The sequence below is a fragment of the Vombatus ursinus genome, unplaced genomic scaffold, assembly GCF_900497805.2.
Source record: "Vombatus ursinus unplaced genomic scaffold, bare-nosed wombat genome assembly UNPS02014802.1, whole genome shotgun sequence".
Lineage (NCBI taxonomy): Eukaryota > Metazoa > Chordata > Mammalia > Diprotodontia > Vombatidae > Vombatus > Vombatus ursinus.
In genome coordinates this window covers 17488530-17504351 of record NW_020954580.1, presented here as the reverse complement: position 1 = coordinate 17504351, position 15822 = coordinate 17488530, and positions in this window count along the sequence as shown.

Genomic DNA, 15822 nt, shown 5'->3' with positions numbered 1-15822 from the left:
TAATATTTTTCCCAGTGCCTTCCACTAGGATCACACAAATAATTCAACCAATCATTGCTGTGCTTGTGGGGCCAAGACTGAAAGAAGTTGAGTAGACTGGGGAAAACATCTGTGGAGATAATCTCTTGATGTCTTCCAAGTTATTTTCAGACGGCCATGAATCTTGCGCTCCCACCTCAGACTCAGAACTCAATTCCCCACCCCTCAGTTCCTGGGGGTCCCTGGGCTTCTGATAAGTGAGCCTTTCCAGCTTGGATCTAGACCCACCAGGTACTCCCTGAAAATCGTCATGCAACATGAGTGTGCTTCCCACCTCCCGCTTGTGACCGCCTGGAGAGGATGTGCTAATCAACTAGCCCAAGTCTTCCATCATCTCTATGACTTTCTTGTCTGGCACCCTTCTCTGTCCACCAAATTCTCCTATTAGAGAGCAAGCTCTTTGAGGGCAGGGACTATTTTGCTTAAATACTGCTTAGCAATGTGTGGCACAGAACAATAGTTAAGTGCTCAACAAATGCTTTTTCATTCATTAATTCATGTTAGTTGGTAGCCCTCTTCCAAAATTTTATTGGAAGCGAGGGCCTGGAAATTAGATTCATATGACCGAGTGTCCAGAACACAGTGAGCCCTTAAGAAATGTTTGTTGAATTTAATTAAATTGGATCAGAGTAATGTTAATCTAGCAATTTGATCACAAATCTAGATTTATAGCATTCTACTTTTTTGTATTGTAGGATTATACAGATGCAAAGAGTTGTAACTGTGCTCACTGCATAACATGCCTCATTTCAGATGTTTTTCTGTCTGACACAGCTTTGATAATCTCACATATTTGTGAGGTAGGAAAAAAGAATTTAGGGCTTGGAGTGAGAAGAGCTGAGCAAGAAGTCCAGACTCACTAACAAATCTCAGTTTCTTTCTCTGTCAAATGTGGATAATTCTTACTCTGTCTACTTCACAGGGTTGTTATAAGGACCAAATGAAATAATGTATGTTAAAGGGCTTTATGAATTCAGCACAATTCAAAAGTGAGCTTTTGAATCACAGAATGTAAGAGCCGTAAGGGATCTTGGAGACCATCCAATCTAGAGTTTTCCAGCTACTGGTTAATAGCAAATTTTTATAGGACCATAAAACTTTTACTACCCAAGGTCCTTTAAAAATTGAATTCTTTTCCTTTTTCCTGTTTTCCCTAAATACTACCCCTACCCTGCCCCCTATTCCTCCCTGGTGCCTCAGCATCTCCCCTTCCTCAATCCATCTCCCATAATGCTGAAGAGGTAAATATTTTTACCATTCTGTAGTTTGGTTGGGCAACACTGATTTTTTTTTTTTTTGGTGAGGCAATTGGGGTTAAATGACTTGCCCAAGGTCACACAGCTAGTACATGTCAAGTGTTTGGTCTGAGGCCGGATTTGAACTCAGGTCCTCCTGACTTCAGGGCTGGTGTTCTATGCACTGCGCCACCTAGCTGCCCCAACAATGATTTTTTTTTTTTTATGACTCCCTCATAACCTGAGAAGTGGAAGATTTTCATTTTGCCTCAAGGAATATGCCTAGTTAATAATAATATTATCTGGCATTTTTATATAGTACCTTAAAGGTTGCAAAGTGCTTTACATAGGTTAACTCATTTGATCTTCACAACAACCTCGTGAAGTAGGTGTTATTATTATTATTCCCATTTTACCAATGAAGAAACTGAGGCACAGAGAGGTTCAATGACTTGCTCAGGAGTCACACAACTAAGAGGTCTGAGGTAAGATTTGAAATGGGTCTTCCTGACTCCCAAATCCTGTGCTCTATCCACTACACCAGATTTCAAACATTGCTGGAAACACTCCTGCTGCCTGAACCAGGTCAAAATGTAATTGGAAAATATTTAACAAAATAAATAAAAATAAAATAGAACATAGATAACGTCAATGTCTGGTTTTCTAAGTCAATAGCAGCCCATAGATATTCTGATGTATCATTTAGTGGTCCCTATTTCTATCTGTGTTTGACATCACTCTTCCATCACCTAGCTACCTAGTTATAGTGGCAGAGTTAGAGTTAGAGTGTAGGTCTCTTGGGAGTGATCTTTTTTCTATATCACACTGACTCCCAATATCATCATCATATTCATGTCATCTTTTTAGATGGGCTTCAGATAGACACTAAGGGTCAAGTCACTATGCTGTTATTATTCTTTTACATTTAATGCTCTGTGAACTATTGCACAAGTGAATAGAATAACTACTTTTTGTAGTTAAATTGGAGTATTAGGATGTGAGATCATCTCAGGTAAGAGCATTTACTAAAAGCATCCACAGGATAGCTCCCTCCAAGAGCAGACAGGATGATAGAGAAGACACACACCTTACCTGGTTCCCATGGGATTTTGATTCCTTTGTTTGGAATGATTTTCACAAGTTTTTCATTCCCTGAAGTTTGGATATTAATTATCACCATTTGGTATGGCAACATCTATTAAAAAAAAACATTATTCTTGAGTTTTTGTGGGACAATGTTATGTTTGTTATCTTTGAGGCATCGCCTTGCTCATCAGATTGACAAGGAATTCAAATCACAATTTGAAATAATATTTTTGAATATTTGAAATATAATTTGAATAGTCATAATTTGAAATAATAATTTTCAAATCAAATCATAGTAGGGATGCAGACATATTGTTATTCCACAGTTGATGAAGGTACGAATCAGGTTAATTATTTTTTAGAACAATCTGGAAATATAATTTAAAAATTTTGAAACTGATCATACCCTTTGATCCAGTGATCCCACTCCTGGAATTACGTGTTAAGAGTATAAGAAATGGCGGGGGGGAGGGATTTTACGTGTACAATGATGTGTTTTTGAAAGGATATTTTGTTTCAGAAAAAACAAAGCTTTATTTCTGGTGGTTAAAAGTATATTTCCTCCAAGCTGTGATGTTTCTTCTTTCTTTCTCTGTGTGGTCCTCTGGCCCCACATAATCCTAGAAAAGCACCTATCCAGCTGTTAGAGACAATAATGTTAAATGTTCCCATTTCAGATTCCCCCCAGGGCGGGATGATCAGACCTCTGGAATAAGTCCCACTTATCAGGAAACTAGTCCTGACTCATTTTACACATGTTGGTAGGCTAGGATAAGGAAGGCCTGCCCACATTAGGGCATAATCTGCACCCTTCTCCTCTACCAGATATCTCATCATACCCCCTTGCCTTTACTAGAGGAACATTTCTAGTAGTGACTAGTCCCATTAGCATGGGAATGGCAGGAGTCGATCTCCCAGCTCTAGCATTCTGTGAATCAAGGATATGACTTTTCTGGCCAGCACCTGGGCTTTGACTGGATTAAATAATCACCATCACAAAAACTCTAGCCCCAGGTTTGCATTTCCTGACTTCGGTGGACTTTCATAGGAGACCTTAATGTACCATCTAGGAAACTGTTCACATTTCATTTCCTAAATGGTTGATTTTCTTAAAAGACCACGTGAGTGAGAAAGAAGCTGCCTGGGCCTAACCAAGTTCCCACAGTGCCAGAAGGAAAGCCTCCACAGAGTTGAAGAAATCCTTTTATTGAGACTTGATGGAAGAGTACGGACAAAACTTTCTTAGCATCTTGCTATTTAATAAACTCTAGTGGCTCATTATTTCCTTAAGGATCAAATATAACATCTTCTATTGGCTTTCATAGCTCTTCATAATCTTTCTTTTTCCTACCTTTCCAATTTTATGCCTTCCTACCATGCATGCTGCGAACCAGTAACACTACACCGTCACTGTTCCATGAACTCAACCCTCTCGCCCTCTTTTTTTTTTTGTGCGGGGGAGGCAGTCGAGGTTATTTGAACTCGGGTTCTTCTGACTCCAAAGCTGAAGCTCTATCCCCTGCACCATCTAGTTGCCCCTCAACCCTCTATCTCTTTTTATTTTATGTTATTTTATTTTATTTTTTTGGTGAGGCAATTGGGGTTAAGTGACTTGCCCAGAGTCACACAGCTAGTAAGTGGTAAGTGTTATGTGTCTGAGGTCAAATTTGAACTCAGGTCCTCCTGAATCCAGGGCCAGTGCTCTATCCACTGCACCACCTGGCTGCCCCAACCCTCTATGTCTTAACTGACTCTTGACTACTCTCATACCTGGAATGTTCTCCCTCTTCATCTCCTCCTAGCTTCCCTGGGTTTCCTTTAAAACTCAATTAAAGTTCCATCTTCTGCAAGAAGCCTTTCCCAGTCCTCTTTAATCATGATGTATTCCCTCTGAGATTACTTCCAATTTAGCCTGTGTATATGTTGTTGGTACGTTAATTGTTTGCATGTTGTCTCTCCCACTAGATTGTGAACTCCCTGGGAGTAGAGGCTATTTTTTGCCTTTCTTTGTATCCCTAGCTCTTAGAACCATGCCTGGTACATAGTTGGTGCTTAATAAATGCTTGACTGATTGACAAATGGAATGAGAAGGTGTGGATTGGTTTCCAATTTGTACCAGCAGAAGCAGTATCCTCTAGGATAAGAACACAGTTCCATTCATAGTATGATGGTGATGACACTGAAATTCTTAGATTTGTACAGCATATTTTGGCCTTCAAGCACATTAATAAATCTTTTTGCTTTTCTCACAATACCCCTGTAAACTGATGAGAGGGTTCATGAATTCCACCTTACAGATAGGAAAACCAAGGCACATAAATAACGAGATCGCCAGTTGTCTAAGATAATAGTTTATATAGGGAAAGTATTTGTAAAAAATGTTCTATTTTTCAGAATAGGAATATTTGTGGAATCACAAGTCAGAAGGGAATTGTAGTGATCAAGTTCAACCTATTTATTTTATAGATGAGGAAACTGAGGACCAGTACTACATGGGTTGTAAGCAGCATAACTGGGATTCAGTCACTAACCTTTATATAGGGCTTAAAGTTTGCAAAGTACTTTGTATATGATATTTTATTTGAACCTCATAACAACCTTGTGAAGTAAGTAAGCTAGGTATTGTTATCTCCATTTTACAGGAGAGGAAACCAATGTAGAAAGATTAAGTGACCTGCCCATGCTCACAAAGCTAGGAAGTATCAGAGAAGGGAGCTGAACCCAGGTCTTTCTGGTTCCCAGTTCCACACTGGGAATTCAGGTTTTCTGATTCTAAATCCAGCAGATAACACAACCATGCCAGGAGCTCAGGGAGGCCATGGTGTATGTGCCGAGGGAATCAGCAAGTCTGGCTTGGGAAAGGGCATGGGAGAGCCAAGTGCAGTAAAGGTAAGCAAATAAGGAAGCTTTGAGATGACTGAGGTAGGTAAACGTGACCTTGTTTTCCCAGGTTTAAGAAATGATTATCTTGTCATTAAATGTGGGACAAATGGGTTTGAAAGAAAAAAATAATAAGACTGTTGCTCAGCAGGCCCATCCATTGGGAGTCACTTGATTTTTTTAATATAGCAGAAGCTTCACCGGCCTAGGGCAGGAGGAGTCCTGATGTGTGAGGTGTGTACACACACACACACACACACACACACACACAAGAGGTGAGTGACAAAGTGACAGGCAGGAACAGACACACAGAGGACAGAGACAGAGTGACATAGAGACAAAGAGCAGAGATACTCAGAAAATGACAAAGACAGTAACAAAGAGACAGAGACAGATACAGAAACTCCCTATTGTTTTCTTCTTCCAGGTCTGACTTCTGAATCTCTGCGCCCCTCTTCCCCTCAGAGCACTATGGGAGGAAGTCAGGGGTGGCTTGGACACATAAAAGCATGATTGTTAGACCAAGCATAGCTCCAAGGTGAGTGAGTGGGCCGTGAGTTTGCCTTGGGCCAGAGGGGAGATGGAAAGGTGTGGAAGTTGTATGACCAACTTAACAGTTGGCTGGACAAGTGCTCTGAATGCCATCATTTCATAGCAAGATGGATTCTGGGGTGTTTCCTCAGGCCAGCCGCTTGTTTCGATAGAGATAACCATTTCCAAGCAGAAGAAGGTGTGTATCGCTCCCCAGTCTTCCCCAACTCCCCCCTCCTGGCCAGCCGCTCTGCAAACAGGCCAGAAGCAGCCCCAGCCAGGGAAGCTCCCAGTCCAAGGCCTGGACATCTGGGGCGTCAGCCCAGAGATCACAGAAAAGGCCAGGGGGCTTTTTAAAAGTCCTCAAAACAAGTAAAATGGTGACTCTAAAAAAAAACCCTAACCCTCCAAAACAAAACAACCTCAACTTAAATGTCCCATTCTTGCTGAAGAAGCTCTTCTCTAATTGGCTACAAGCTTGAAAGAATGGAATCCAATTTACCTGTCAAAAAGGAAGCCCTGAATGGTTCCTCTCGCAGAGGCTGGGGGGACCGAGCTCTGCCCCTCTCTCTTCCCCTCCCCCGCCCATTTGTGAGGACTGGAAAAAAAGAGAAAAGTTGGAAACCCCACTAAGGACGAGCCGTGTTCCGAGCACAGCTAGACCACTAATTACTGTGAAGCCCGGCTTGCTTTTTGTCTTCCATGGGCTGCGGCCACTTGGGGCTTTTCAGGAGGTCCCACTAAGTCTTGAATAGCAGATCTCCACCCTCCCCACCCCCCACCCTCCCCTTTCTCTACTTTGCTGGCCCTCTCGCCTTTCTTCTCCTTCATCTTCATCTTCACCTTTTTCTTTTTTCTTTTTTTGCTTTTCTGATAGCATTTTCCATCCAAGTAGTGTAAGTCCCTAAATGAAACTTGACTGCCCCCACGGCCGGCTGGAGAAGCACAAAAGCAGCCCATTGCACTGGCTACAGTAACGCCATTGTGGGGCCTAACAATGCACTAATTGGCGGTGACAATCGTGGACTCCAGGAGGGGGAGGGGGGGACGTCCTTTTCCAATCAGCATGCTGAGGAAAGAAAAGAAGAGATGGGGTGGGGGGAGGTGGGGAGGGGAAAGGAGGCCTCAGGCTCCTCAAGAGTGAGAGAAGACACACGCAGGCTCAGGAGCGCACACAATGCTTAGGTTTCATGCCAAGCTTTCTGAAATTCATAATGAAATAAAGAAAAATAATTTTTTGGGGGGTGAGAAAACCATGCTCGATTGGAGGTAGATTGCTTCAGCATTCCCTACCCCCACCTTGAGGGGGGGGAGGAAGGAGTGTAGCTTGGGGGAGGAGAGAAAAGGGAGTGGGGCACCACTTATGAGAAAAGTGAGAAGTGACCAGTACCTTAGGACTCAGCCAGTCCAGGAAGGGGGAAAATTGGCTTCACCCGGACTTTAAAATTAGTTTTCTACAAGGCAGTGGGGGAAAAAAAAATAGGAGGTGGTTCTAATCAGGCTTGGGCTGTGGATTGGCTAGTTGGAAGGTGGGTAGAAAATACACCCATGAGAAAGAGGAAACCTTTTTTGAAAAGGGAGGTTGGAAGGTTCATTCTCCGGTGCAAAAGAATGGTGCTACAAGCCAAGGTCAGGGCAGAAGGGCCTGAAGTCTGAGTAATTATAGTAACCAATTCTGGATCCTACAAACTGAAGATAAAACATGCCGTCTCCCCTCTCTGTGGAGAACAAAAGGGCTCAGAGGAAAGAATATTGTACAAGGTATCACAGGATCTTGGATTTAGGGCTGGAAAGAATAGTAGAGACCATCCAGCCCAATCCTTGAATTTTACAGATGAGCAAACTGAGGTTAAGTAACTTGCCAGGTTCACTATGGTAGTAAGGGACAGAAATGGGATTTGAATCTAGGTCCTCTGACTTGGAGGCAGCTGGTGGTGTGATGGAATCAGGAAGTTTTGTTCAGTCGTTTCGGTTGTGTCTGACTCTTCATGACCCTATTTGGGCTTTCTTGTCAAAGATACTAGAGTGGTTTGCCGTTTTCTTCTGCAGCTCACTTTACAATGAGGAAATTGAGGCAAACAGGATGAAGTAAGTGACTTGCCCAGTAGGTGTCTGAGGTCAGATTTGAACTCCAGTTGTCCTGCCTCCACGCCCAAAGCTTTATCCATTGTACCACCTACCTGCCAGGAATCAGGAAGACCTGAGTTCAAATCTGGCCTCAGACATTTACTACAAGTATGACTCTGGGCAAGACACTTAACTTTTGTTTGCCTCAACTCTAAAATGAGGATATTAGTAGCACCTACCTCTAAGGGTTGCTGTGAAAAGGAAATTGGATAACATTTGTAAAAAGTGCTTAGCACAGTGCCTGGCACATAGCATGTTGCTATGTAAATGCTTATTCCCTTTCCTTCTGACTCCAAACATACTGCTTTCCTACCAACTGTATCATATTTACATGCTCTCTATACATGCTCTTTTCATCCATTCATTCATTCAATAAACATTTTGTTAAGTGGCTATTAGGTACCAAGCATTGTGCTAAGTGCTAGGGATACAAAAAGAGGCAAAGACAGCCCCTGCCCTCAAGGAGTTTGCAATCTAAAGGGGAGGCAACATGCACACAAATATTTGCAAAGCAAGCTACATCTAGGATAAATAAGAAATAAAAGAGGGAAAAAAACTTGGAATTAAGGGTTTAGTTCTCATGGCAGAGGGATTGGCTATATCGAGAAATGTTGTGGTTATTCCTTGGTTCTCCAAGAGGACCAATGACACCTAGAAGGTGTCAAGAGGATCTTGATTTGCAAGTGAATTTGATTTAAGTGAGGCAGGGCTGTGAAAAGTCATCAGCCTCACTCTCTCCTCCAGAATCATTTGGAGTCCAGTGGCAAGATATAGGTCAGGATGACTGGGGATGACCCCCATACAGTGGGAGATCTTGGCCTTTTCAAGCTAAGGTCTTTCCCAGTACTCAGTTTGTCTGAGGCAAAACCCATTCAGTTATTGCCTTATTTCTTACTTCTACTTAGTTAAAATGAATCACTTGCTGTCTTGAATTCTTCTTCCCAAGTACTTTGGTTTCCTGAGCTTTTCTGAAGAATATTTACCTTCCATGTGATACGAAAACATATTGATAATAGTCATTTTTTCCTTCTAAGATATTACATTGTTATGTGAGCCCTCAAGTACCAGTTTTGTAGAGCAAGTTTTTGATATAAAAATTGGCTCGATCTTCTCTTTCCTCCTGTCTCCCCTCTCAGTTTTTCCTAGGGGAAATTCCATAATTTGAGACTCTTCTGGACTAGCACTTGCGGGTTCTGCTGAGGAATTTCAAGTCCCAAAGTGTTCTGTGGCCAAGCTAGTTTGGGAAAGACTGGCTTCTGATGTTTCTTCTATCTAAAACATCCTTTCTCCTCCTATTCACCCGTTCATTGAATCATAGAGCCTTAGAATTGAAAAGGATCAGTCTAGCTTCTTATTTGATGAAAGAATATACAACCAAAGGCCCCTGAAGTCTCTGCTTGAAACAGTTCCAATGGTGCACACCTCAATATATAATAAGAGAGTCTCCTCCATTTTCTTAGAAAGTTCTTCTTACAGAACCAAAGTCTGTCTCCCTGTAACTTTGACCTATCGTGGTCCTGCTTTCTGCCTTTTTCTACATGATACTCCTTTAAATGTTTGAGGCCAGTGAGCACAAGTGCCCTATGTTTTCTCTTTTCCAGAAGAAATATTACAAGTTCCTTCATCTGCTTCTCATGTTATGAACCTTCTAGTTTTCCACAGTTTCTTCAAGGTAAAGTAGAACTAGCATCTCATCAGCTTGTGTTCTACCCTACCCCTATCATATGGTATAATCCTTCTAGGCCTTAAAATGTTATCTCATAGAGAGCAGCTAGCGCTCTATGCCCTCACCTATCTGGAGATTCAAATCCCTCTAACCATATCTGTTCTACTCTTTTCCCTTCCAAGCTCATTCTCCTAGATAGGAAAGATAGATGAAAAAGAGAACAATGTTCTCCTTGTTTTTTTGTTAACCTTATAACTATGCACTTGGAATGGACAACCTGCCTAAACCCCCTCTATCTTCGTCTATTCAAGCCTCTCGGTTTCTTCAAGATTCACTTCAGATGCTCTCCCTCCCTTAAACCTTCCCTGACCCCTCAAAGGAGGTAGGGTTATTTCTAAGCCATGATGAAGCTTTGGGGTAGATGTGTATGACCAGAATTGACACTTTTTTCATCTGTAGCAGTTCCACTCATATCCCTTACAATCATATCCAATCATATCATAGCCAATTGCCAGATTTTGTCATTTCTACCTCCTTGTGTCCCCATCCCCCATTCACCTTTTCCCCCTTGGCACAGACATTAACCTAATTTAGTCCTCCAATACTTCTCACTTGGATTATTGCAGTGGCCTCCTGTTCTCACATCTCTCCATATCTATCCTCTACACATCTGCAAGTCTGGTCATGGTACTCCTTTGCTCATTAAACTTTAGTGACTCCCTCTTACTTCAAGGGTCAAATACAAAAATTCCTTTATCATTGAAAATCCTTCACAACCTGACTGCAACCTACCTTCTCAGGCTTATCCCACATTTCTGTACTTCATGTGCTATGGTCCAGCCAGACTGGCCTTCTGATTGTTTCTGCTGCATGACTTTCCATCTCCTATTTCAGTGTCTTGGCAATGGTATCTCCCTGCCTGGAACGTACACCTTCCTTACATCTAGAATCCCTGGTTTCCTTTAAGACTTTCTTGATTCATTCACTTGCTAGTTCCATCCCCTTCCCAATTACCTTGTATCTATTTTGTATGTATGCATGTATGTATGTATGTATGTGTGTGTATATATATATATAATATATAAACATTCTTTCAAGGGGAAAAGAAATGAAATATACTTGCCCAAGTAATAATAATAAAGTCCCACACTTTGCAGACCTCAAAAAAGCCTTGAAAATTAAATAAACTGTATTAGAAAACTATAGCATTTCATAGATAAAACTACATGTAGTTCAAGATCACTGAGACAAAATATTGTTCTATAAAAATTTAGGAACACTTTTTAATATATGTTACTGTTCTGAATATTCAGTCTCCAAGTTACATGGAATGAAAAGCTTTCGAAACAGAGAGAGCTAACTGAAGAGATCAAAATGAGGTGAGAATAGAATGAAGAACACATCTAGGTCATATGTTGCTAGGTATTTGGTAAGTGTGAAATTTTTTCAATGTACAATTATACACTGTTTCCTTGCATAATCTTCAATTGATCAAGAAGTCCAGGTTCCTGATTATTATTGTTACTATTATTATTATTACTTTCACACTAATTTTATCTTTATGATAACCCTGCCACATATAATGATGTTATTATATTAGGATATTATAGTATTATTATATATAGTTGTATAAAAGTAACAAAATATACAATAGTTTAATAGTACTCTTACATGCAACAGAATAAAAATAACAAGATAATAACGACAATAAAGCAGGAATAGTGTCTTTTGTTTCCTTTGTATTTTTTCACTAGACTATTCACAGAAGTCAACTTTCTGCCTGCCTCACTGACTGCCCAGACTGGGCCGAGACATGGCATTTATATGCCCTAGGCAAGGTGTGAAAATTCTGCCCCTCCCTCTCTGTATGTGAAAATTTGATCTCCTGTGTGTAATTGTGTGGAAAAGGATAGGAATAGTCCTTGTAATATATGACTTATCACAAAATCAATTAACTGTTGCAATAGAATAGAATTTTATGGCATTAAAAAGATATGAATTTATAAAATGTAATATTTGGAATTATCCCTCATCACATTCTCCTTCTAGGTGTTGCACTCTAGATTTCTGTCTAAGTTGCCTACCCCTAGTTCTGGCTCTATGCCCAGACAGTCATTTGTGGAACTACAATGAACACTATGAATCCTCAGCTCTTTCTTATGTCCTTGCTACACGAAGGTGGGCAATTGACAGAGTACATTAACTGATGTCAACTCTTTGGTTTTCACTCCCATTGGTTATTTCATCCCATTGGTTCCAGAATAGAAATGTACAACGGTTCAGAGCACTTCCCCCAATGTATGCACTTCGTCTTCTCCTGTAGACGTGGCAGCAGGTGGGCAATGGCTTGCTACCTCAGCTGGGCCTCACTTGGAAGCAGTGGGTAAGCTATTTGGAGCAGTTGACCCAATTGAGAATTCCAATTTACTCCCTGCATCAACAATTTGTACTTCTTTCTTTAAAAAGGGCTCAAATCCCATTTGGTGCAAAAACACCCATCTGGCTTGGATATGCATATGGTGATCTTAATGGGTCTTTAAGAAAATGCCAGTTTATTTTCATAACAGTGAACACTACCTCATGGCAGTGTTGAAATCTGAGATCATTCACTGTGTGTTACTACAATAAGGCTTGGACTCTAAGGCTATTTGTGTGTCCTTGGGTGAGGAATTAATATGCTCTTTGTATAGTCTTGTAATATGGGAGGCAATTTTCTATAATATTGTTGTGAGATGTTCTTTTCCAAACTAGAGATAATTTAGCTCGATGTTCTCTTGGAAAAATTACAATGCTAATAGCAGCTCTTCAGTGCCAGAACAACAGGCAGAACTGAGGGAACAGGGCAGTCATGGAAAGTGATTCCTACCTAAGACAGTCTGTGATCATGACAAAGGCTGGAGGAATCTCCCCAAGTCTACTGACTGTGATTGGATGGCAGGATTTGAAATATCGTATCCCTCATGAATAGGGAATCAAAATGGCGGTGGGGACGGGGGCAACATGATATAGTGGAAAAGGTGCTTGATAGGGAGTCAGAAGATCTGGGTTCCAATTCTGGTTTTGCCACCTGTGTGTGACTTGGCCACTTTCCTTATCTCTGTTACTCTTTCTTCTTCTATAAAATGAATAAATGTAAAAAGAGAATAAAAGTCCTCCCAGGTCTCTCAAAGTTCTGAATCTCTGATCTTATGATGTCAAAATCTGCAACCCTTTATATCATGGAGGATGGAGATAACAGAATACAGTGGAAGAAGGGCAGAGTTTGGCATCAGAGGACCTGGGTTCAAATCCAGATTATATGATCTTGGATAAGTCACCTCACCTTGTTTGGCCTCAATTTCCTCATCCATGAGATGGGGGTGAGGGGATAGATTAGATCAACAGTGTCAGACCCAATTAGTAATGGATCCCTGCTGGGGCATATTGACTTAGAAAACCACAAATTAACATTATCTACTGTATTGTACTTTTACTTATTTTGCTAAACATTTCCCAATTACATTTTAATCTGGTTCCCCTTGGCCTCGGGTGGCCTAGATATCTCTAAGTTCCCTTTCAGCTCTAAATCTATGATCTAAGAATATGAACTGAAGGAATAATGGATTTTTCTCATTGTGCAGGGTTAACCTCTCAGACTTTTAGCAGGGTCAGGTCAAGTGGGGGCAGCAACTTTCTCCTCTCCATAGGAATCTGAGTGTGGAGAAGATGAATACAGGTGAAGAATCTACATTCTGTGTTTTGCCTCCATATTTCAGGAGAATATGAAAGAGGGACTTTTTCACCCACCTCCTTATCTGCTATAAGTGCTCTCAGTATTCCTTAGCAACTTTAGGGACAGGAAGCTAAGGCGCTGGAGAAGTACAGGATGAAGGTTTATGTGGGAGAAGGTGCCTAGGGGCCATTCTGGGAGCCATTATGGGAGAGCCACATTGCTGAGTGCTTTGCCAGCCATTGTTGCTGGAGAGCCAGTCTAGGGGTGGGGAGCCGTGGCCTCAAAGACACATGTGGCCTTCTAGGTCCTTGGGTGCAGCCTTTTGGCTGAGTCCAAGTTTTACAGAACAAATCCTTTCATCAAGGGGATTTGTTCTGTAAAGTTTAGATTCAGTCAAAGGGCCCCCTTGAGGACCTAGAGGGTCATATATGACCTCGAGGCTGAAAGTTCCCCACCCTTGGGTACTGGGGTTGTTATGCTAGGTACATTTGTCTCATGGGAAGCAGATTTGTTGCTAAAGACTGAGAAGAAACAATCAGGTTAGAAGAGAACTAGGAAAAAGTACTGTCACAAAAAAGGGGATGGGGAGAAGGGCATGTTGTGCTGGGTACATTTGTCTCATTGGAAGCAGATTTGATGGGGATTGCTATGGAGGGCAGCATGGTTCCTCTAGGCCTCCAGGGAAGAGAATACCAAGGCAAAGAGTGGAGACCAAAAGTCAAAGACACACTTGGAAATATATGAAAGGCAAAGACCCTATCTGCTGTTACGGCAGGAATTCAAGGCAATGGTTATCAGCTCTGATGCATCTGACACTGTTGAGCACCCTTTCCTCCTGGACACTGTCTCTTCCCTGGGTTTTTGTGACAGTTTTTTTCCTAGTTCTCTTCTGACCTGATTATTTCTTCTTAGTCTTTATTGCTGGCTAATCATTCAATCATACCCCCAACTCTGGGTGTTCCCTAAGGTGCTATCCAGGGCACTACTCTCTCTACACACTCTTTCTTAGTGTCCTTATCATATCCCATGGAGTTAATTATCATCTCACTCAATAGATTACTCATATTCTCACTTGAGTTCTAGCCCTGTATCACCAACTACCTACTGGATATTTCAAACTGGATGACCTCAAATGCAACATGTCCAAAAAAATAACTTCTCTTTTCCCCAAAACTTTCCCCTCTACCAAGCTTCCCTAATTTTGAAAAGGGCACCACCATTTCCCTAGTCGTTCAGGTTTTATAACCTCAGTGTTATCCTCACTTCTCACTTTCTGTCACACGCAATATATCCAATCACTTCCTAAATCTTGCTGTTTTTATCTGCATGGTATTTTTCTGTCTGATTTCTTCTCTCCATTCACAATCAATTGCCTTAATTCAGCCTTCATCACCTTTTGTCTATACTATGGGTTTATTATATCCCACTCCATCCTCCACATAGCTGCCAGTGATTTTCCTTATGTGCAGATCTGTTATCTCCCTATTCATTAAACTCCAGTGGCTTCCTATTGCCCCCATGGTAAAAAATAAACAACTTTATTCAGTACTTAAAGGATTTTACAACCTGGCTCCAGGTTTTTTTTTTTTCTAACCTTATATGTTATTCCCTCTTTTGCACTCTATAGTTCAGCCAAATTGGCCTTCTCTCTGCTCCTATAATGCGTTTTCCATTTCTGTACCTTTATGCTTGCTGTCTCCCATGCCTGGAATACACTCCTTCCCTATGTCTACCTCACAGAATCCTCCACTTCTTTCAAGATAGAACTCAAGTGCCACCTTCTTCATGACTCAAGCAATTAATCAAGAAGCAATTATTAAGTACCTGCTATGTAGTGGTACCAATTCCCACATTGGCCATGTCCAAAAAAGATATGTCTTATTTCTTACTATCATCTCTGTTAGGAAGTGAGTAGCAGGCTTCATCATCCTTCCTCTGGAATCATGGTTGGTTATTCTGCTATCAGTGTTCCCAAGTCTTTCAAAGTCATTTGTCTTTACAAAGTTGTTAGTGCTAAGTTTTTTTCCTGTTTCTGTTGAACCTGGCTTATAAAATTATGCAAAACATTCCACACTGAACCTAGTGAATAAAGGAGTTTCAGAATTGGGGGGGGGCCCTTGTTATATATAACTTTATTTAGGGGCCTAGCAATTATCTTGTGTAGGCCCACTGAGGGCTAACATTGCACATATACAAATCAAATGTTTGTACAGGGACTTCTAGACAAAAGAATCAATTGGACCATATGAGGTTGTTATTTTTTTTCTTTCTTATGACTTTATAAACATTTTAACATATTTATTAAAATTAATATAAACTAATTAGGCTTATGCAATTAGTTACAATAGGGCAGTAAACTGGATTAGAAAAACAACCAACCATAGATGTATTTTCACAATTAAAATGTGTGGATTTGGAGGCAGTTGTGTATGAGTTGAACCTTTTTTCAATTTCTGAACTGTATGATTGTGAATATACTGGCAGCCCCTAGAGTATTCCGCAAACACTGGAAATAAAGCTCAATAGCTAGAGTTCTTTGTTTTTAT